We start from the raw sequence: 23,795 nt of genomic DNA, 5'->3' as shown, positions 1-23,795 counted from the left end.
GGACGATTTGGACCGAAGGGTCTCTTTCTGTGCTGTACATCTCTATGACTCTATGACTTTATTTTGTCTATTAACTCATATCTACCTGATGTTAATTCCAGATTTTAGAGTAAGTTATCCATCTATTGTCAATTTTTACTTTTCTAATCTTGTCCAGTTAACTTTGGCTTGTTTCTTTAAAAAATGGAATCTTGTGTATTTTTATTAGTAAGCACTAAGTTTCATCTACTAACTCAGTTGTTACTTACCTTAAAAGACCTGTGGTGACAGAGTAATGCAGGAAGTTTGCTGAGGCCGATTTTGATGTCAAAAGCAATTTGCTGTATCTTTTAACTAAGTTCCAGGCATCAAGGTGAAATTCTTGCTAGGGAGAAAAATTGCCTACAAGGTGGATTATTGACTTTTAAAACCCTTATTTACAGCATGTCTCACCACGTTTCCCATGTTACAACCCGCTGTGAGTAAACCAGATGCACAGAATACTTGACATGGACGTCAGAACAGGCATCTGCTGACTTGCTCCAACAGGGCCTTCATATGGCAATTGGGTACTAACATTTCAGGACATGCTCTGTGGGCAATGGGTACACATACCCCATATTGGCAGACATTGGCATCCAGCATGTGCCTACTTCCAGGATACCTTGTGGCACATCTCCAGTCTACTTTCAGAATGCATGTGTGCTTCAATATTGTACCTCCTGGTGAAGTGGCAACCATCGTTAAAATGCTGAAGCAAGGACACTTTGTATATTGGGACAGGCACATAGCTGGACCTGGCTGCATTTCTGGGCTGTTTGCTTGCACTCAAAGCACTCATTCACTCTGACCCTACCTGAATGCTCAAAGTATCTTGTCTTGCCTTTCCTTTTGTGCTTTGCCCCTCAGCCAGAGATATCAGGTTAGTAGCACTGCTTTAATGCCATGTCATCTAGCAGACACAAAGCCAGGAAATGTGTCATGGTTTTCAGCATTCCTCAGTCAAGTTAAGTGAGACAGCTTTTGGTCAGCAGGCTGGGTACCTAAACTGATCAAGGGCAGCCTCTGATACTAGTCCAGGTGCTTGGACACAGTCAATCAACCGCTCAGACAGTCAAAGTCTGGATCCCCTCCACATAACGGGTGAGTAGCCGAATGTCAGGCAGCCCACTTAACTCTTTCTGTTTGTTTTCATCCTGGAATGAAACAGAGGCAGGTATGAAGGGACATGAAAGCTAGTGGCACATCTATTACTTTGGTGCAAAGTGTGGAGATCTCCCAAGCGTGTGGATATGTACTGCAGATGACCTGCATGGTTAATGGTGAAAGGCAAAAAGACATTGGCATGCCAGTATACATTCTCACATCAGATTTTCAATGAGTTACAAACAGCACAATGATATTTCTCTCTTCATCTCATATATATGAAAGCATTACACAAATACAAATTCATTCATTCTGAATGAGTTATCTGTGAAATCTCAAACCAGTCAGAGAAAGCGCAAAGCTTCAAGTCTAAATGACGTGATCACCAGCTTTCAGTCAGACTGATCTGTAATGTGACAAATGCAGTTACCATGGTTTCATAGAATTAAAATATCTAGTTAAGAGATACAAAACAAGGTTTCAAACTACAATAACATGTTACACAATAACAAAGGTATTCCAGTTATTTGGAGTAGTGAATTAGGAAATAGCGCTCTTCATGTGAAAAGTTCATCATCTCTGTTCTAAACTGTGGACTGTAAGAAGCTGGAACTTCGCCTATTAGAGCTGTATTTCTCACAATCACTCTTTGTTGCAAATAGCAGGAAGATTATTCATGGGTTTCTCCAATAAGTGGGACTCCTATACTATGTCCATACAATGGACACAATTATGTCAGCCACAAGAAATTTTATTTCAAATTATAAAATTTCCCAGTAAGATTTTTTTTTACTTATAGGTAATTTATTTCCTTGGATGTAGGTTTGCTCACTGAGCTGGAAGGTTCATTTTCAGATGTTTCGTCGCCATACTAGGTAACATCATCAGTGAGCCTCTGGATGAAGCACTGTTGCAAGACCCACTTTCTATTTATGCATTTAGGTTTTGAGCAAACCTATCTCCAGAACTTCAACCTGAGCTACAAATCTTCTCAAAATTGATTTCCTTCATGAGTTACCTTCAATTACACAGTAAACTAATTTCTTAGTTAGTTCAGGACTTTCTGAAATTCTGACATTTCATCTCTCTCTATCAATGACTTATTCACCTGGAAGAAATATAGATTAAATTGTCCTCATGTCAGGGTGATACAATAAGTTGTTTTGCTACAGAAATCCAAAGGCATAGCAAGGTTTGCATTTTAGGAATATAAAGAGAAATTGGTGGAATTGCTCAACAGGTCTGACAGCATGTGCGGAGAAAGAAACCAGACGAGACTTTGATGAAACAGAGGAGGTCTCATTGTCACATTACATCTTGGGTTTCTAGCCACTTTGGTGGGACTTTGAACTTCCCCATCCCCCTTGACATTTTCAGGAGGAGATGATGAAGGAGTCAACGGAGAAGCTAAGCTTAAGGACAGTGAGCAGCCCAATCCACGGATTTGCCCTTAAAAGGGTAAGTATTAAATCAATTTTTATATGGTGCCAAACAGACAGGGCCTATATAAAAAAACAAAAGAACTGCAGATGCTGTAAATCAGAGACAAGAACAGAGGTTGCTGGAAAAGTTTAGCAGGTCTAACAGCATCTGTGAAGAGAAATCAGAGTTAATGCTTCAGGTCCAATGGCCCTTCCTCAGAACTATTCGCTGGACCAAGCTCTTGCAGTGACCTTTCACCACCTACTGCCATTTCCTTCTGACTGATAGCTTTGTGGCCCTCCTACTCTCCAGGGAACCATGTCATCCTGTTTGCCTCTATGATTAATGCCTCCAGAGCTTCATACATGAATCTAGTGGGTGCCTCTTCATTCCCCAATACATAATTTTCTTCTTCAGTTATGCAGAAGTAGCATTCAGCAGCAATCGAATCACATAGCACCTGGCAGAGGGACAGACTGCCTTTAAGTGAGCATGCTGGCTTCACCACATGTTTTTTGATCCCCTAAACACTTATTAGCCAGCAGCACTGGTCCTGCTCAGACCAACGTTACAATCAGGTAAACAAGAAGGACCAGATACACTGTGAACAATGAGCACGAACTGATTGTGAATTGCAGCCCCCAATACCAAAACAAAGTGGATCAACTTCGAGACCAATGAGGATTCTTCAGTCTAACTGGTTAAAGCACAAGCTGTCACATGGGTCCTAGAGCCCCTGTAGAGAATGCCATGCTGACATGAGTTTGCAATAGCTTTACATTGCCGCTCAAAAGCCCAGAAAAGTGGATCCAAACTGCTTATCAGAAAATAGATTATTCCTCAGCTGGAGAGCACTGTCAATGTCCATCATTTTGCTGATAACAAGGAGTAGAATGGGTGGCAATTGTGAGCAGCTATAAGCCAATAAATGGTGTAAAATGGTGAGCAGTTCTGGCTTTTCGTGAGCTCAGCTTTTCCAGCCATCTCTATTTTTGTCTGCGATTGACAGCATTCTCAGTTCTTTTGATAAATGGTGACAGCTGTTCCTTCACTGCTGGCCATTAAAACCCCCAAGTCTTTATCGTGTGTGGCTGCTGCACTAATCGCCAACACCTATGGCAGTGTGCACAAAGAAAACTCATCAGTTTTCTGCCTCTGGTTTCTAAAGCAATGAATAATGAAGATCAGTTTTCTGCCAAGAAAAGCAATGGTAAAAACCCACACAAGATTGCAAATTTCAAATTTTAGCAGTTCGCACTAAAATGACAGTGACACAAGTACAAGTATGAGAGAGTATTTCCCTCTTGGCAAGAAAGACAACAGATATCAGCAGAATGAATTTGTCAATCAGTTGTCTGCATTTATTAAGTTCTTGAGAAACCACTAGATTATAACATCACACAGAAGTGAATCATTGGTACTTGGGTGTGAAGAGGTGAAAGGGAAGGAAAAGATTACGTCATTTCAGTCACTCTCTCAAATCACGTCTGTTTTTTAGCTAACCACAAAAGCAAAGGTTTCTCAGCTTTGCCTGGTCTCTTGATTCCAGGAGGTTTGATGGTAGGAGTCGTCTGCAGTGGACAGAAAATACGGTAAAACCGGAAAGAGGAAACACCTTCCAAAAATAGGGAACGAACTGAAAGGCTGTCTATGTATCTTCTGCTGAAAATCTCTGGCATGTTTAGCTGGCAGAAACGTAGACCAAAAAATAAACATCCATTGAATTTTAACTCCACATAGTTTAGTTTACAGCCAGGAGTGAAATGTTTGTTGGAATAGCAAAACTGTACTGGAGATGAATTTGGGCATACTGCCTGTGAGTGTGACAAAATGTGTACTTTGGCAGAATGGTGTTGACTTGTCAGTGGAATTAACAACATAATCTATGTTTATATTCCCTGAAGTGTTTCTTCATTTCTTAGATAAAACATCATTTTCAAACACCTTTACTTAAAATAATATTATTGAACAAAATATAGATTAAAGATATACTCAGTACATTCATACAGGGGTTAATATAATTATATACGAAGATAAATATGCAAACAATTATTGTGCCAATTTTCCAGAAGGTTGAAGAATCATTAATTTCACAAAGTAACACCTTCAATGTCCATTGCCATTTTGTCTTAGATTTGGATTCTTCCACGAATATTCTGGCTTGTGTTTTGCAGACTGTCAGCCACAATCTGTAACATTCTGTACCTTTGTACATTCTCCTTGTGAATGACTCACCAAATGGCAGTTATGATGCACGTTTTCCTTAATTACTGCCAAGAAACCATCTCCCTCCACAAAGATCTGTTTCCATGTTGAGGTAGTGCCCAGCAACAGCAAGAATGGCGGGTGATGGCATTAACAACAAAGATATTTCTCAAAATAATTCCACATCCCAGTAACCATGCCACAAACCCCTCCCACCTCACCCCCTTCTCAAATGGATTCTGTAAAGTTGGTAACCGTATCACCCAAGGCAATTATTTCATCTCAAATGACATTACCTTCATTGGAATCCCCACAGAAAATGGAACCAAGCCACTGAGATACAGCACTGACAGACAGCAACCATTGGTCTCATTTCTTCCCCCAGTAACTTGTAATCAGTTCATGCCTTCAGTATTGTAAAATGTTCCAAGGCACTTGGCAAGAGAAATATCAGACTGTTGCTTGGTAATAGCGAAGCAGATTTCTGTGAAGAAATACATGTTACTGAAGCTTTTCATCTAGTCACATTCATCAGTAGAAATGCAGGTATTACCAAACTTCAAATGATCACAACAACTTATGCCACAGGAGAAACATCATGTTGTTTGGTTGACAAGTTAACTCTTAGCGACCAGGGCATTGCTATGAATAAAGCAGTGCGAAACTGTAGGCTCCCCATGCTTTTCAAAATCACACAATTACCAGGCAAGAAATTGAAGAGGTAATGTAATTTGATCTCAACACAGCAAGCAGCAGTTTAGATACTGCAGCCATTGGTCTTTTAGATCTTCAGCTAAAAGAAGGCTTCCAAGTGAAAAAAATATTTGATGTGTGTCAGAGTGAAGCTGGGGGAAAAGGACACTGCCGATTCCAGTCTGTCACAGAATGAGATAATGCATTATCTCTGCTGCAGAGATGCAGAGAACTCAGAACCAAATAAGAAGACAGATGACCACAAGGTAGTACAGGATTGGTGTACTGGACACCCTGCCAGCAGGCTTATACACAATGTCACAGAGTGTAGAACAAACCAACTCCAACCTCTGTCAGGACTTTGCACAAAGCAGGTGGCCATACTGCCAAACATGGATCAAGTGGTCAGATCCATCAGCATGACAGTGATGTCCAACCATTTTGATGATTGTCATAGAAACTGGATAGCTGCCTGACTGGCTTTTGGGCACTCAACTGACCAAGGCCTCCAGCATATAAAGCCATTCCTGCCATTTATTTTCTAACATAATGCTGCCAGAACACTGAAGCACAATCAACATGAAAGTTACTTGGAGTTACACCTCCAAATGATCACCTCCAAACAGGTGACTTTACTGTCCATCTTTCTAACCAGGAAATGCCACATTACTGCAGCATCAAAAACCAAGCTGATTTTGTGTCAGTATGAAATACAAAAATACAAAGATATGCACACTGGCATCTGTCCTACCCTAGACATGAAAATAACAGTGATACAAGCATAAGTACTTCCATCTTGGTGAGGAAGTCAATGGATATCAGAGGAATGAATTTGTCTATCTAATCCAAAGAACACCATTAAGTGGAGATGCACCATATATCTTTACTAGTCAACAACAATAAAAAAGTCATATTTATACTTAAAACAGAGATGAGAAAACATATTTTTCCCAGACAGCTGTGAGTTTTGGAATTCCCTTCCTCAAAAGGCAGTGTATGTAGAACCTTTAAATATTTTTAAAGTAGAGGGAAATTACCAAAACCTTGATTACCAAAGGGATGAAAGATTGTTGGGGAATATGCTGGAATGTGGACTTCAGGATAAAATCCATCAGCCATGATCTCATTGCATGACAGAGCGGCCTCTCTTGCTCCTAGTTCGTATTCACTGTGAAAAAAAAACTGTCCCACTTCATGGGAACGTTGTCAAACAAACTATATACATAAGGTGATGTAGGACAGATGACAAATACTTGGCCAAATACTTTATTTTAAGGAATTATTTTATTTTTAAAAGAGTATATAGACAGAAGTAGAGCGGTTAAGAGAATTACCAAATGAAGAGTGTTGGTGTCTAAAGGCACCAATGGTTAAAAGTGAAAAAAGCTTAAGAGATCAGCGCTAGAAGAGAACAGAAAACTTTAAAGGTTGAGGAGGTTACCTAGATAGGGAGGGTTGGGGCAATGGTGGATTTAAAAAAAAACTAGCATGAGAATTTTGAAGTTCAGATATTGCTCAATGTTTTTCAACAAACATATGGATGATAGGGAAACAGGACGTAGTACAAACTAGGACATGGGCAGCAGGGGTTGGAAGAACTAAACATAATGAAGTCAAGAAGATGGGATACTGGCCGGAAGAGGACTGGAACAGTAAAGACTAAAAGTAACAAAGACATATTGAATAATCCTGAGTGCTATACCACACAACTGGCACAGACATGATGGGTTAAATAGCCTCCTTCTCTGTAATACGCTACTTTATTTCTATGCAATATCATAAATCATGATGCACATAACTAATGGGATAATTCATGTCCCATTAGGGACCACTTGCAGTACACTGCATTGGTGTTTCAACATAAATTATTACCATGCCATATTGTCAGAATAAATAGTTTTATCATGCTTAAATCCAATGGATCCAATGCAAGGCTATTTGTTTCATTTGGTATTGGGACTATGCTCAAGATGGAGATCACCGCAAACGTCACTCATCATACATTTGTTATGATACCAAATCCAATTCAAAGTCAGAACTGTGTGTTATTAACCATTCATATACCATTTTAATTAAAAAAGAGAAACATTATTGTGTAAAGTCTGATTTTACAGGTTCTGACATTACCTGTGTTGCCACTCTTTATCTGTAAGTTTTATAGCACCACAGGGGTCCATTCTGTGACATGAATTCATACCTGCAGATATGTGCATTATGATATATGATAGTAACACACATCCATCACTAATTCCTCAACCAAAGTCAATAATAATTTCCTCTTTATCCTAATAATTCCCTTCATATATCTCAAACCATGTATTGAATCTCCTTGTAGATCTTTCTTTTCCGATAGGTAATGCATGCCTCTGGAAGCTAATGCAAACAGAATCAATAGACACTTCCTTACCAGCGAAGAAATAAACTAAAGTATCACCTTTTAAATACAATTGATCGTACTTGATATATTGATGCATCTTTACCCTTGTAGTAAAGTTACATGATTCTCAGCAGATGCTGTCTGTATGCCATCTGTAGGAGTTAACATTGAAGAAAGGGGTGGGAATGACAGAGATGATGTCACTTAAACACATAGAACATAGAACATTACAGCGCAGTGCAGGCCCTTCGGCCCTCAATGTTGCGCTGCCCTGTCATACTAATCTGAAGCCCATCCCACCTACACTATTCCATGTACGTCCATATGCCTGTCTAATGATGACTTAAATGCACTTAAACTTGGCGAATCTACTACCATTGCAGGCAAAGCATTCCATACCCTTACTACTCCCTGAGTAAAGAAACTACCTCTGACATCTGTCTAATACCTATCTCCCCTCACTTTAAAGTTGTGTCCCCTCATGTTTGCCATCCCCATACTTGGAAAAAGGCTCTCCCTGTCCACCCTATCTAACCCTCTGATTATCTTGTATGTCTCTTTTAAGTCACCTCTCAACCTTCTTCTCTCTAATGAGAACAGCCTCAAGGCCCTCAGCCTTTCCTCGTAAGACATTCCTTCCATACCAGGCAACATCCTAGTAAATCTCCTCTGCACCCTTTCCAAAGCTTCCACATCCTTCTTATAATGTGGTGACCAGAACTGTACACAATACTCCAAGTGCGGCTGCACCAGAGTTTTGTACAGCTGCAGCATAACCTTCTGGTTCCGGAACTCAATCCCTTTATTAATAAAACACTCTAAACAACCCTGTCAATCTGGGTGGCAACTTTCAGAGATTTGTGTACATGGACACTGAGATCTCTCTGCTCATCTGCACTCCCAAGAATCTTACCATTAGCCCAGTACTTTGCATTCCGATTACTCCGTCCAAAGTGTATCACCTCACACTTGTCCACATTAAACTCCATTTGCCACCTCTCAGCCCAGCTCTGCATCCTATCTATGTCTCTCTGCAACCTACTACATCCTTTGTCACTATCCACAACTCCACCGATCTTAGTGTCGTCACAAATTTACTAACCCACCCTTCTAAGCCCTCATCCAGGTCATTTATAAAAATGACAAACAGCAGTGGATCCAACACCGACCCTTGCGGTACACCGCTAGTAACTGGACACCAAGATGAACATGTTCCATCAACTACAACCCTCTGTTTTCTTTCAGCAAGCAAATTACTGATCCAAACTGCTACGTCTCCCACAATCCCATTCCTCCGCATTTTGTATAATAACCTACTATGGGGAACCTTATTGAATGCCTTGCTGAAGTCCATATACACCACATCAACTGGTTTACTCTCATCTACCTGTTTGGTCACTTTGTCAAAAAACTCAATAAGATTTGTCAGGCATGACCTACCCTTCACAAAACCATGCTGACTATCCCTGATCAGATTATTCTTTTCTAGATGGTTATAAATCCTATCTCTTATAACCTTTTCCAACACTTTACTAACAACTGAAGTGAGACTCACTGGTCTGTAATTACCAGGGTTGTCTCTACAACCATTTTTGAACAAGGGAACCATATTTTCTATCTTCCAGTCCTCAGGCACTATTCCTGTAGACAATGATGATTTGAAGATCAATGCCAAAGGCTCGGCAATCTCTTCCCTTGCTTCCCAGAGGATCCTAGGATAGATCTCATCCAGCCCAGGGGACTTGTCTAATTTCATACTCAAACACCATGTCCATGTCAGGCAGTGACCTCCAAAAAGAAAGAATTTAAAATATCCCCTTTACGTTCAATTATCTTACCATTACTGTATTACCCACAAATAATCTTCTGGAGGCTACCATTGATGAGAAAATAAACTGGACTGGCCCCATATAAATATTGTAGCTACAAAAATAGGTCAGAATGTGGGAATGCTTTGCCGAGTAATGCATCTGAGTCCCCAAAGCCTGTCCATCATCTACAAGCCACACCGTCAGGTGTGTGATGAAATATTTTCCATTTACTTGGATGAATTCACCTCTAAGAACTACTAACAAAATTGACACAATCTAAACAAAGCAACCTGTTTAATTGGCTCCCTATATTCCAACTAATGAAGTTGTAGCAGTGTGCAGCATCTACAACATGCACTGCAGCTCCTCAGCAGCCAAACAACAAGATCTCTACTTGAAGGACAAGGACAGAGATACATGGTAACACACCACGAGCCAGCTCCTCTTCAAGACACACAACTTCTTGACTTGGAACTGTATTACCATTTCTTCAATGTGGATGGCTTTCCTTCCTAACAGTATAGTGGGTATACCTACACTACATAGACTGAATTGGTTCAAGAATACAGCTCACCACCACCTTCTCAGCCAATTAAAGATAGGCGCCAAATGGGCATTGAAATGGAAATGGCTGCATCTTGTCCTTGCTTCTTCTGCTTGCCATCTTCATGTCTGACTTTGAACAAGAGAATAGAAGTAGGCCTCTCAATCATGGCTAATCTGTACCCAAAGGCCATTTACCCACCTTTGTTCCATATTCCTTGTTTTAAGCAATATGAAAACATCAATCTCAGTTTTTAAAAAGAAATCAATTCATTCAGAACCAACAGTTTTTGAGAAAGCAATTTTTAGCATCAGATTACCCCTTCTGTGAAAATTGCTTCCCGATTTTATTCATAAATCTCATAGCTTTAAATTTAAGATTACGCCCTCTTGTTCTGAATTCCTCCACCAGAGGAAATAGTTTCTCTTTACCTACCCTACTAAATTACATTTTTGTTTTAAACATCTTGATTAAATCATTCATGTTTTATAATACTTGTGAGTGTGCATACCTAATCCAAAGCTGAAATATCTTTCCATCTGTGCGATGCCCAAGACTGAATATCCTATTGCAGATGGTGGTCTTTTGTAACTAAAACATTAAGTACATCACTTTTATATTGCAATCCTGTCAAGATAAAGACCAACATTCCATTAACATTTTAAATACTTTCCATAACTGCATACAAGTTCTGCTTGTTTATACCTAAATCCCCTTGCCTCTCCATAGCTCTTAGTTACCATCATTGAGAAAACACTCCATTTGTCATTCTGATTTCCAAAGCACCCTAACACTTTAAATCTCACAGTTGACATTGAACACTATCTGCTGTACTCTTATCCACTTTGACAACCTGTCGATCCCCCTTTCTACCAGCTCTCATCCACATGATTAACTGTCCTACCTAACAATGTAACTCTGAGGAATTTCATTTGAAACATTCTACTAATCTAAGTACATCGTGACACTCTGTCTCCAAGTTCCCAACCATTTCTGATCCATTTCACAAGATTATAATCTTCTCTGCATACTCTCATTTGTTGCAAATTATGTTTTGCAATGAACTCTACCAAGTTGTTCTGGAAGTCAAAACAAAGTGCATTTATTGCCATTCTATTGTCAAGAAGAAATAATCTAAAGCAACAACATATTCAAATGAAATGGTAAGTGAGAAGAGATGTTTCAGGCCACTGCATTTTCTGCTTATTCTATTTAAAAGTTCAGGTATTGCTGACTGGGCCAACATTTATTCCCCATCCTTAACTGATCTTTAGGATTTGGTGGCAACCCTTCTTGAATCACTGTAAAACCAAACCTCACCTGCATGTCCCAGAAGGTAAATGTTGTTCCTTCTTTACATTTCAAAAGCTAACAAAATAAACTTGATATGGCACTTGGAACGCTAAGATTGTGGTATTTAAATCTTTTTTTTCGTAATATATAAGTTGGCACAAAAGAAAATCACTGAAGTTAAAAACAACTTGTGGTTTATAAATAAAAACAAAAATTCTGGAAATATTCAGCATGTCAGGCAGCATCTGCGGAGAGAAAGAGAGATAGCATTTCAGAGAGATAACATTTTATATATTCTTGATATGACCATTTATCAGAACTGAAAAGAAGTTGAAAATGAATAGATTTTGAACCAATGGATTAGGTGAAAAGGGCAGGACAATAAAATAATCTCGTGACAGGATAGATTAAATGACAAAACATGTTAAGGCGATAAAGCCAAAGAGAGTGCTAATGCATATAAGAAGGAAACATAAAAAGTGTCCAGCCCTCTGAATGCAACATCAAGCTGTGAAGAACATAAGGAGACAAAGTAGCAACAAAAATATATTGAACAAAACAGAGGTAGAGTCTATGATCTAAGATTGCTGACTCCAAAAGGCTGTGCATTCTCGAAGTTTTGGTTCACCTTATTTACACTAAAAGTTAATTTGCACCCTCAAAAACCATAGCCAAAAGTTATCAGGTGAGTCTGTAAGTTGGTAACATTCTCTGACATTAACCATTGTCGTATCCTCTACTATCCAGCTTTTTAATACTCAGATAAACAAAGGACAACATTTAAACTGACATTAGATTCAAATTTTTTTTGTTAGAACTTAACCAACATTCCCAATGCTGTTTTTGGACCATATTATTTATTGGTGATAGAGCATGAAAAGATGCATATTTGTCCAATGTGAAGAAATAATAAATTATGTTTATCAACATTATAGGTTAAGGTCCATGCAAATGAGATAACTGGCTTACAAAATAAATCAAAAATAAATCTAAATAGTATTAGATCCCAAGAAGAGACATAAAATCACCAGAAAAAAAATCTGAAAGCCTTTGGATTGGAAGGATTTTGGAATTCAGCAAAAGTGAACAATATGTTCAATGAAGAGGGAGAAAATAGAGTATGAGACTACAATGGTAGGCAACATAGAAAGTGACCAAAAATGTTTCTATAAATATTTGATTTGATTGATTTATTATCACATGTACCTAAGTACAGTAGGAAGCTTTGTTTGTGAGCAGTACAGGCAGATCATAGTAAGCAAGGACATGCAGGTCATAGGGTGAAAAAACTTCTCAGACAGAGACATACAGATTATGTTGCACAGGGCGTGTGCTAGGCAAGATCAACCTTAGTGTAAGTTGAAGAGTCCATTCATCAGTCTAATAATGACTGGGAAGAAGTTGTTCCTGAACCTGCTGGTGCATGTGTTCAAGCTTATGTATCTTCTACCTGATGGAAGAGGTTGTAGGAGATCATTATTGGGGTGTGAAGGGTCTTTGATGATGTTGGCAGTCTTTCTGCAGCAATAAGCCATATAAATGGAGCCCATTGATGGTAGGTTGACTTCCATGATGGTCTAGGCTGTACACACGACTTTCTGTAGTTTGGTACGGTCCTGGGAAGGGCAGTTGCCATTACCAGGCCGTTAGGTACCCGGACTGTATGCCTTCTATGGTGCATCTGTAAAAGATGGTGAGGATCCTTATGAACATGCCAAATTTCCTGTACTGCCTGAGGAAGAAGAGGCTTTGTTGTGCCTTCTTGACTGTTGCATCTAAACAGAAAGTCCAGGTCAAGTTGGTGTTTATCATCATGCCTAGGAACTTGATACCCTCCACCCTCTCAAGCTTAACTCCATTGACATAGCCTCCTTTCTTTCTGAAGTCAGTGATCAGTTCTTTAGCTTTGCCGATACTGAGAGAGAGGTTATTCTCATGGCACCATATCACCAAGCCCTTTATCTCCTTTCTATATTTTGACTCGTCGTTGTTAGATATCCATCCTACTATGGATGTGCAGAGAAAAAAATGGATTAAAGACAAATGTAGGTCCTTTACAATAAAAGGCCAGGGAAATTAAAATGGGGAACAAATAAATGGTGAAAGAATTGAACATCCACTTTGGTTCTGTCTTCGCAGAAGTGGCACAAGTAATCTCCCAGAAATGCCAGGGAACCTGGGGTTGAGTAAAATGGTGGAATCAAAGGAAATCAGTATTAGTAAAAAAATGGTGCAAGGAAAGTTAATGGGAATAAAGAGTCACAGATCATTAAGGCCTGGTAACTAACATTCCAGAATACTTAAGGAAATGGCTTTGGAAATATTCGATGCATTGCAGGTCATCTTCCAAAATTCTATCGACTCTGGAGCAGTTTCTACAGATTACATAAATGTAATCCTTCTATTTAAAAAGTGAGGGAGAGAAAACACAAAGAACAGAGAGCATCAGTAGTGCAGAAACTGCTACAGTTTATTATATAAGACATGATAACAGAACGTTTGACAATTATTAATGGGATTGCACATGGCAGCATTGATTTCTGAAAGGCAAGTCATGCTTAACAAATTGACTAGCATTCTCTGAGATGTAACTTGTAAAATAGAGTAAACAGTGGATGTGGTGTACTTGGATTTTCAGAAGGCTTTGATAAGGCTCTTCATAAGAAATCAGTGGGAAAAGTTCAAACACATGGGATAGCAATTAATATATTGACATTGATTAAGAATTGGTTGACGGACAGGAAACAAAAGATGGGAATAAAAGGGCTATTTTTCACATGGCAATCTATGACTAGTGGGTTACTGCAAAGAACAGTGCTTGGGCCCCAGCGATTCGCATTATATAAAAATGACCTGGATGAGTGAACCAAATATAACATTTCCAAATCTGCTGACAACACAAAACTGGGTGGGATTGTGAGTTGCAAGGAGGCTGCAATGAGATTTCCAAGTTATTTAGAGAAATTGAATGAGTGGACAAACACACGGCAGTTGCCACACAACACAGCTACATGTGAAGTTATACACTTTGGTTTTAGAAACAGAAAGGTGTGGTTTTGATTAAAGGGCGATATATTGGAAACTATGGATATGACAATGAAATTTGGTTGTCCTTGTACATCAGTCAATTAAAGTAGACAGGCAGGTGTAGCAAGCAGTTGGAAAAGCAACTTGATCAGTTGATGAATTTGATCATAAAGGGAACAATGAAATGGCAGAGATGTTAAGTAGACACTTTGCACCAATCCTTTTGGTGCAAGGTACTTCAAAAATCTCATTAATACTGAAGAATACCGGGGAGGAATTATCCTAATACTATCACCATCACTAAAATAAGTAGTATTAGACAGCCAAAAGGGTTAAAGGCAGATAAATCTCCTGCCCTGATAGCTTGTATCCAAGGCTCCTAAAAGAAGTAGCTACAGAGATAATGGATGCATTGGTTGTACCTTTCCAAAAATCCTTGGATTCTGGAAAAGTACCAGAAGTTTGGAAAACTGCCAATGTGACACCCCATTAAGAAAAAACAGTGAGGCAAAAAGCAGTTAATTATAGGCCGATTAGCCTAACATATATTGTTGGAAAACTACTGGAATAATTATTAAGTAAGCAATCGCAGCACATCTAGAAAATCACAACTCAATCAAGCAGAGTCAGTATGGCTTCATGAAAGGGTAATCATGTCGGACTAATTATTAATAGAGCTTCTCAGGGAAGTCTCAAACAGACTGGATGGATAGAAAATTGTGTATATATGGACTGCCAGAAAGCATTGGACAAGGTACCTCACAAAAGATTAAGTCAAAAGGTAAGAGCCCATGGTGATGGAAGTAGTTTACTGGCAAGGAAAGAGAATTGGCTAATGGGCAGAAACAGCAAATGGGGGATAAGGAATTCTTTTTCAAGTTGGCAGCCTGTCACCAGTGGTGTTCCAGTGCTGAGTCTGCAACTACTTACAATATACATTAATGACTTGGAAGAAGAAAGTGAATGTACTGTAGCCAAATTTACAGGCAACACAAAAATAGGTGGAAAGGCAAGTTGCGAGAAGGGAACAAACAGTTTAGGGAGAGATATAGGTTAAGAAATTGGGCCAAAAGTAGGCAAATGGAGTATAATATGTGACAATGCAAAGTCATTCATTTTGAAAGTGAGAACAAATGAACAGAATATTATTTAAATGAAAAAAACTACAGAAACTCAAAGGGACTTGGAGTACTCGAGCATGAAACACAAAATATTAGCACACAGGTGCAGCAGGTAATCCAGTCGGCTATTAGAAAGTTTTTAGATTAGATTCCCTACAGTGTGGAAACAGGCCCTTAAGCCCAACTAGTCCACACCAACCTTCCGAACAGTAACCCACCCAAACCATTCCCCCTAACTAATGCACCCAACACTAGGGGCAATTTTAGCATGACCAATTCACCTAACCTGCACATCTTTGGACTGTGGGAGGAAACCGGAGCACCCGAAGGAAATCCGTGCAGACATAGGGAGAATGTGCAAACTCCACACAGACAGTCACCCGAGACTAGAATCGAACCCGGGTCCCTGGCGCTGTGAGGCAGCAGTGCTAACCACTGAGCCACCATGCCACCCCTCTTATTTCATGAGGATTGGAGTATAAAATAGAGAAGTCTTACTGTTACTGTCCAAGGTTTTGGTGAGATCACATCTAGAGCATTTTGAGCAGTTTTGGTCCCCTTATTTAGAAGATATCTTTTAATTGGAGACAGTTTAGAGAAGGTTGACTAGGATGATCCCTAGGATGGAGGGATTGTCTTATGAGCAAAGGCTAAACAGATTGGCGCTCTACTGATTGGTGTTTAGAAGAATGAGAAATGATCTCATTGAAACATCTGGATTCCTACAGGGCTCACAGGGTAAATGTGGAGTGGATGTTTCCCCTCATGAGAGAATCTAAGACAAGAGGACATTATCTCAGAAAAAAAAGGTGCCAATTTAAAATTAAGATGTGGAATTTCTTCCTTCAGAGGGTTGTGAGTCTTTGGAACTCTGTCTCAGAGAGCTGTGGAGACAGAGTCCTTGTGCATATATAAGGCTGAGATAGATAGATTCTTGTTCAGTAAGGGAAACAAAGGTATGATCCTATTGAATAATGGAGCAGGCTGGAGCAACTAAGCATGAGGAACCTCATTCCTGATGAAGGGCTTTTGCCTGAAACATTGATTCTCCTGCTTCCCTGACGCTGCCTGACCTGCTGTGCTTTTCCAGCACCACACTCTCAACTCTAATCTCCAGCATCAGTAGTCTACACTTTTGCCTTGAGGAATGAAATACCCTACTCCTGTTGTTATTTTTATTGTCTTATCTTTTTCAGACAAATGGTAAACTGTCCTATATTGCTAGAGGATTTGAATTTTGAAGTGGGGATGTCTTACTGCATCCATTGGGCCTTGGTGCGACCAGACCTGGTGTATTACATGCAGTTTTGGTTCCCCTGTCTAAAAAAGTCTAATTTTGCCACAGAGGAAGTGCACCAGAGTTTCACAAACCTGATACCAGGGATGCATGACTGTCCATTAGAGGAGTTAGCTTTGACTGGGCCTGAGTTCATTAGATTATATTAGATTCCCTACAATATGGAAACAGGTCCTTCAGCCCAACAAGTCCACACCGACCCTCCAAAAAGTAACCCACACCAACACCCAATACGACAGTATGGCCAATTCACCTGATGTGCACACCTTTTGGATTGTGGGGGGAAACCCACACAGACACAGGGAGAGTGTGCAAACTCCACACAGACAGCTGTCCGATTCATGCCATTCCATGCTGGAATTGAACCCGGGTCCCTGGTGCTAGTGAGGCAGCAGTGCTAACCACTGAGCCACCATGCCACCCCAAATGATGAGAGAGGATTTGATTGAAACATACAAAATCCTAACATATCTGAACAGCTTAGATACAGGAAGGATGTGTCCCCTGGTTGGATTGACTCAAACCAAGGGACACAGTCTAATGGTACGGTGCAGACTATTTAAGACTTAGATGAGGAAAAATCTCTTCACACAAAGGATAATGAACCTATGTAATTCACAGACTACATAAGGCTGTGGAAACCGAGACATTTAATATATTGAAGAAAGATATACAGTTGCCGTGGGTATGTTTGCCAAGCTGGGAAGTTAGTTTGCAGATGTTTTGTCCCCTTTCTAGGTGACATCCTCAGTGCTGTGGAGCTTCCTGTGAAGTGCTGCTATACTGTATCGGTTGGAATTTACTTGGTTTCACTTCCACTGCTTCCCGTTGTTTGTTGCAGTGGCTGGTATATTGGGTCTAGGTCAATGTGTTTACCAATGAGAGCCATGTTTCTAGAAATTCTCTGGCTGTTCTCTGTTGGCTTGCTCAGTTATTGCTGTGTTATCTCAGTCAAATTTGTGGCACTTGTTATCTGTGTGTATAGCTACGAGGGACAGTTGGTCATGGCATTTAGTGGCTAGTTGATGTTCATGAATGTGGATTGCTAGTTGTCTGCTGTTTGTCCTAAACATCTCAGAACAGACAGCCAGACTTCTCCAACCACTCAGATTCATGACAGCTCATAAACAGGCAGCCATGCTCAGACAACAACTCACCAGAACCAAAGACCTAATACCCATCAAATGCAGGGCAAATATGGTTTACAAGATTTCATGCCATGAAACACTACATAGGACAAGTAGGCAGACAACTAGTGATCAGCACAGCAGGTCAGGCAGTATCTGAAGAGCAGGAAAATCAATGTTTTGAGCAAAAGCCCTTCATCAGGAATAGGGCTTTTGCCCAAAACATCGATTTTCCTGCTCCACGGATGCTGCCTGACCTGCTGTGCCTTTCCAGCACCACTCTGATCTAAACTCTGGTTTCCAGCATTTGCAGTCCTCACTTTTGCCGAACTAGTGATCCGCATTCATGGACACCAACTAGCCACTAAATGTCATGACCAGCTGCCCCTAGTAGCCACACACACAGATAACAAGGACCACAAATTCGACTGAGCCAACACAACAACAATAGGACAAGCCAAACAGAGGACAGGCAGAGAATTTCTAGAACGATGCACTCATCCACGAACTCTATCAATAAACACATTGACCTACACCCAACGTACTGACCACGGCAACAAGCAACCAGAACCGGCAACTGAAAGCAGGAGGAATGGAACCAAATAAATTCCAACCAACACAGTACACCAGCACTTCACAGGAGACTCCACAGCACTGAGGATGTCACTTAGAAAGGGGATGAAACGTCTGCAAATCAACCTTCTAGCTTAGCAAACATACCCATAACTGCAACTGGTACCTGAGCTACAAAACTTTAAACAAACCTTGATCAAGAACAATGTAGATAAACCTTCAGATTTTAAAGGCATCAAGGGGGATGGAGAGAAAATTGTCATATAGCATTGAGATCGAAGATCAGTCATGATCATAGAATAAATAGTAGAACAGACTCAATTGGTCAAATGGTCTACTCCTGCTTTCTATGTTTCTATGACTGCATTATGGGGAAACAAGATTTTATAGGACAAGGGAACCTCATTGGGGTTGGTGCAAAAACTGAGTTAACATCATGTTACCATATCGCTTATTTTCTTTTTTCACCAAGAATTTCATTTTGATTGATGTCCTATCCACAGTGGCAGAAACACTGCTTTCTCGATGGCACTTTCCAAACCCACAGCATCTACCACCTAATAGGACAAGGGCAGCAGAAGTATGGGAATATCACCATCTGCAAGTTCCCCTCCAAGCCACACACCATCCTGACTTGGAAGAACATTACTGTTGCAACATCAAAATCCTGGCACTCACTTTGTAACAACATTGTGGGTGTACCCACACCACATGGACTGCAGCAATTCATGAAAGGGCTCACTCCCACTTTCTCAGAGTAATTAGAGTCATAGAGTCATAGAGATGTACATCATGGAAACAGATGTTTTGGTCCAACCTGTCCATGCCGACCAGATAGCCCAACCCAAACTATCCCACCTGCCAGCACCTGGCTAATATCCCTCTAAACCCTTCCTATTCATATACCCATCCAAATGCCTCTTAAATGTTGCAATTGTACCAGCCTCCACCACATCCTCTGGCAGCTCATTCCAAACACGTACCACCCTCTGCATGAAAATGTTGCCCCTTAGGTTTCTTTTATGTCTTTCCCCTCTCACCCTAAACCTATGCCCTCTAGTTCTGGACTCCCCGACCCCAGGGAAAAGTCTTTGTCTATCTCTCCTATCCGTGCCCCTCATAATTTTGTAAACCTCTATAAGGTCACCCCTCAGCCTCCCACACTCCAGGGAAAAAAGACCCAGCCTGTTCAGCCTCTCCCCATAGCTCAAATCCTCCAACCCTGGCAACATCCTTGTAAATCTTTTCTGAACCCTTTCAAGTTTCACAACATCTTTCCGATAGGAAGGAGACCAGAATTGCACGCAATATTCCAACAGTGGCCTAACCAATGTCCTGTACAGCCGCAACATGACCTCCCAACTCCTGTACTCAATACTCTGACCAATAAAGGAAAGCATACAAACGCCTTCTTCACTATCCCATCTACCTGCGACTCCACTTTCAAGGAGCTATGAATCTGTACTCCAAGGTCTCTTGGTTCAGCAACACTCCCTAGGACCTTACCATTAAGTGTATAAGTTCTGCTAAGATTTGCTTTCCCAAAATGCAGCACCTTGCATTTATCTGAATTAAACTCTATCTGCCACTTCTCAGCCCATTGGCCCATCTGGTCCAGATCCTGTTGTAATCTGAGGTAACCCTCTTCACTGTCCACTACACCTCCAATTTTGGTGTCATCTGCAAACTTACTAACTGTATCTCTTATGCTCGCATCCAAATCATTTATGTAAATGACAAAAAGTAGAGGACCCAGCACCGATCCTTGTGGCACTCCACTGGTCACAGGCCTCCAGCCTGAAAAACAACCCTCCACCACCACCCTCTGTCTTCTGCCTGTGCAATAAATGCTGGACTAGCCAATGATGCTCATAAAAAAGTAAATATAATTCTTCTCCCTCCTGCTCCTCTTTATTCACTAATCATAATGATATGAATGGTAACAGTCATTATAAAACCACATTAAATTCTCCAGACAGAATGTTGGGGGAGACAAAAGGATCGACAGTCAGACAGTGCCATAAGGCAACTTGCAGAAATCTCTCTTTATTGCACACTAAGAAATTACCTTTTTGCTTAGCACAGAATTTGTGAACATTCATGACTGTGAACTTGAGCCACTCCCCTGGAGGGTTAACTGATATCAGGTGATACTCTGATCGAATTTATTTTTATTTATTCACAGGATGTGAGCTTTACTGGCTAGGCTGGGATTTATTGCCCATCCTGTCAATTACATTCGCTAAAGGAAGCAACTGGATTTTTCCTGATAATTGACAATGATTCATTGTCATCATTAGATTTTTAATTCCAGATTTTTATTGAATTCAAAATCCAACATCCTACCATGGCAGGACTCGAACCCAGGTCCCCAGAATATTACCTGGGTCTTCAGATTAATCTAGCAATAATACCACTAAGGCATTGCCTCCCCAAAATGATGGAAACTATGGGACAGCAGCTTTGAGCTTCATTATCCTGAATTATATAAACTAGGAGTGTCACCAGCGAGTTTGACCAGAATTCAGTGCATTGTTTAGAACAGTTGTATCTGACTGAAGCTCCAATTTGATCCTCTGAAACAGAGTTACCTCGCTTTGCACCCGAACAAACATGGCTTGACAAAATTTTGAATTTACTCAGTGATCCTATGTATACAGAACACAAACATGTATATAAAAATGCAAAAGCCTCAGGCAAAATTTGATTGGTTTCTCCACAGACTAAAGCAAACGGAATCATTTCCCTTGAAAGTAATGAGTAAGTTTTCCATTAACCCTATTTGAAAAAAGCTGATCGACAGTCCAGTTATGAATGGAAGTGCATGTTGCAGGAATGAGTGTGTGTTGACTACCAGATACTTTACAGACTATGCAGAATACAGATGGTTTCAGTCTTGTTGAGACCGTGAGAATGTCATGCACAAAATATAAACAATTTGAGTTGAATAATTTAATGTTAGATTGAGATTCTGCAGGTTTTATCCAAATGCATTTAGCAAGCAGGGAACACTCCCTCTCTGTCATATGTACAATTTCAAGCATCTACACAAAACGTTATTGTGCTTGAATTCTTTTTCTTGGGTCTTATACATTTCATATCTTAGAAAGTCCTTCACTGTGAACTTTGCTCCTTTAAAAAAAAGCCATTTCAAAAGTAGCAAGTGTCTTCTATGCTTCACAGTAAGATGACCAATCAATTTGTTGAGTTCACTGCAATTGTCAATGCAGTTTCTCATAATGACATTTAGAATGTGTTAAATATAAATAGTCTCTAAGCTAAATGAAGTGTGTTCTGACAAGTTCTGACACTTCATGACCTGTTCAGCCCATGAAATCATCTTCAATCAGATGAGCCTAAACTTCAAAATTGAGACTGTCAGTCTTATTAAAGTAAACAGGAAACAAAACTTTGTAAATGTTTTCATGCAAGTGGTTTGATGAACTCCTGCTTACCCTTCAACCTTGTTGTATATTCAGAGATGCCATTTCTTTTCAAATAATGTGGAGGAAAGAGCAGACTCAGTGTGTACGTGCATCAAGCAGTAGTTTTCATATTTATATAATGACTGTTCAGTTCATAATGTCAAAAGGCATCTATATTCATTCCATCATAAGTGTTGCTTTCGCACTAAAGCTGTATTGACTCCCTAGAGTTGGAGAAAATAATGACTGAAAATGAGAAACAAGTCAAACAATGGAAAAGCAGGAATGCATAGAACTGTACAGCACAGAAAGACATCATTCAGACTATTGCATTTGCATGAGCTTTTTAAAAGAACAATCCATTTATAGTTCTATTTATCTGCCCTTTCTCATACCATTTTTTGTGTTTTTCAAATATTTATGTCACATTTAAAAGCTATTATGCTTTTCACTGTAACCATTGCTACTGGTAGGGAATCTCATGACCTTACAACCCCCCATGAAAATCATCTTCCAACTTCGTTCTTAAGATTTTAGTGATGACCTTAAACTCTCCAATCAATGGAAATGATGATCTTCACTCAGCTGATCAAAATTCTTCACAATTTGAGTAACTCTAAGGAATCTCTTCTTAGCTTCCTCTGCTATAATGAAAAGTCCAAATTCACAAGCTCATAAGCTATGCATGGTCACCTCTCACATATTTCCTGCAGAGTAAGACAGTGGGCTGACAAGATGTATGATTCATTAGCTTTTATATTTGCTGGGCCCTCTTCTCAGTCCTAGTTACACCTTTCAATTCCCTTCCAAGCTAGTCAGCCTTCAGGGGCCACACCCCTTGTTGACTGTGTATTTGCAGTCAATGTCATCCATCGTCATATCTTTAATAATAGTGTCCTTGCATTGAAAGCAAGTACCTAGAAAAGATCATGACTGGAGGGCCAGTTCACCATATTGAAGGACTTCACGTATCCATTTGATTAATGTGACTAAGCCAACACAGGTGTCACTGGCATATCAATGAGTATATGCTAATGGAATTAACAAACTCCAGGATGGTTGATTTAGTGACCTTGTCGAGCCAACAGGTGCCAATGAGAAAATCTGAGAATCTGAGAAAACAAAGATGGTTCACTCTTTTCGCTGCCTAACATATATTGTTCATGTCTCACTCCTGCAGAGGAGTGTGCCACAGACACAGGTTTGACAGTTTGGTGTTTTCAGTTAGAGTACTGTTGTTCCACACACCCTTATTCAGCGTGGACATAACTGCTACAGATCAGGAAATCTGCGTGTTGATTTTAACATCAAGTGAAAGATTGCTGGTGATAGTTTTGCATATAAGGCTTCACAATCAACAATATCCAGCATCACATGGTTGATGCTGATAGATTCTGGTATGGCATTTTTCTTCCTGGTGTTGTTGGTCGAACCAAACTCTTTATAGACATGAGCAAGACTGTCTATTTTCCATTGAAGGTGTGCTTTGGCATGGAATGAGATTTCAGCATCATCAGTAAAGAGCAATGTTTGGTTGAGGACTTGGTGCACTCTTTTCTTGGATCTCAGGTTGAATAGCTTTCCACAGCTCTGGTATGTAAGCAGAAATACTCTCTAAATGAACTGAAGACACGTGATAGTAGCCAAGAGAAGAATATGTCAAAGGGTGTCAAAGCCAAAATGAAAACCTATTTGACCCTACGTCAGATCTTAGAGGGTTCCAGTATTTCCTCTTCAGAGCTGACTTTACCAATC

The 23,795-nt window shown here is 40.0% G+C and overlaps 1 long non-coding RNA gene across 1 annotated transcript in view; it reads right to left on the bottom strand.

The window, feature by feature from the left end:
• Window positions 1–3,926: 3,926 nt before the first annotated feature.
• The window catches only part of LOC140482598 (uncharacterized), a 31,405-nt gene continuing 11,536 nt past the window's right edge, over window positions 3,927–23,795 (bottom strand). The window contains exons 2-4 of the long non-coding RNA XR_011961763.1: window positions 22,071–22,264; window positions 5,049–5,236; window positions 3,927–4,118 (exon numbers count right to left, since the gene is read on the bottom strand). This is a non-coding gene — a long non-coding RNA (uncharacterized lncRNA). The remainder of the gene's footprint in view (window positions 4,119–5,048; window positions 5,237–22,070; window positions 22,265–23,795) is intronic.

Source organism: Chiloscyllium punctatum, chromosome 1 (assembly GCF_047496795.1).
Source record: "Chiloscyllium punctatum isolate Juve2018m chromosome 1, sChiPun1.3, whole genome shotgun sequence".
Classification (NCBI taxonomy): Eukaryota; Metazoa; Chordata; class Chondrichthyes; order Orectolobiformes; family Hemiscylliidae; genus Chiloscyllium; species Chiloscyllium punctatum.
This window is presented reverse-complemented; position numbering and strand designations above follow the sequence as displayed.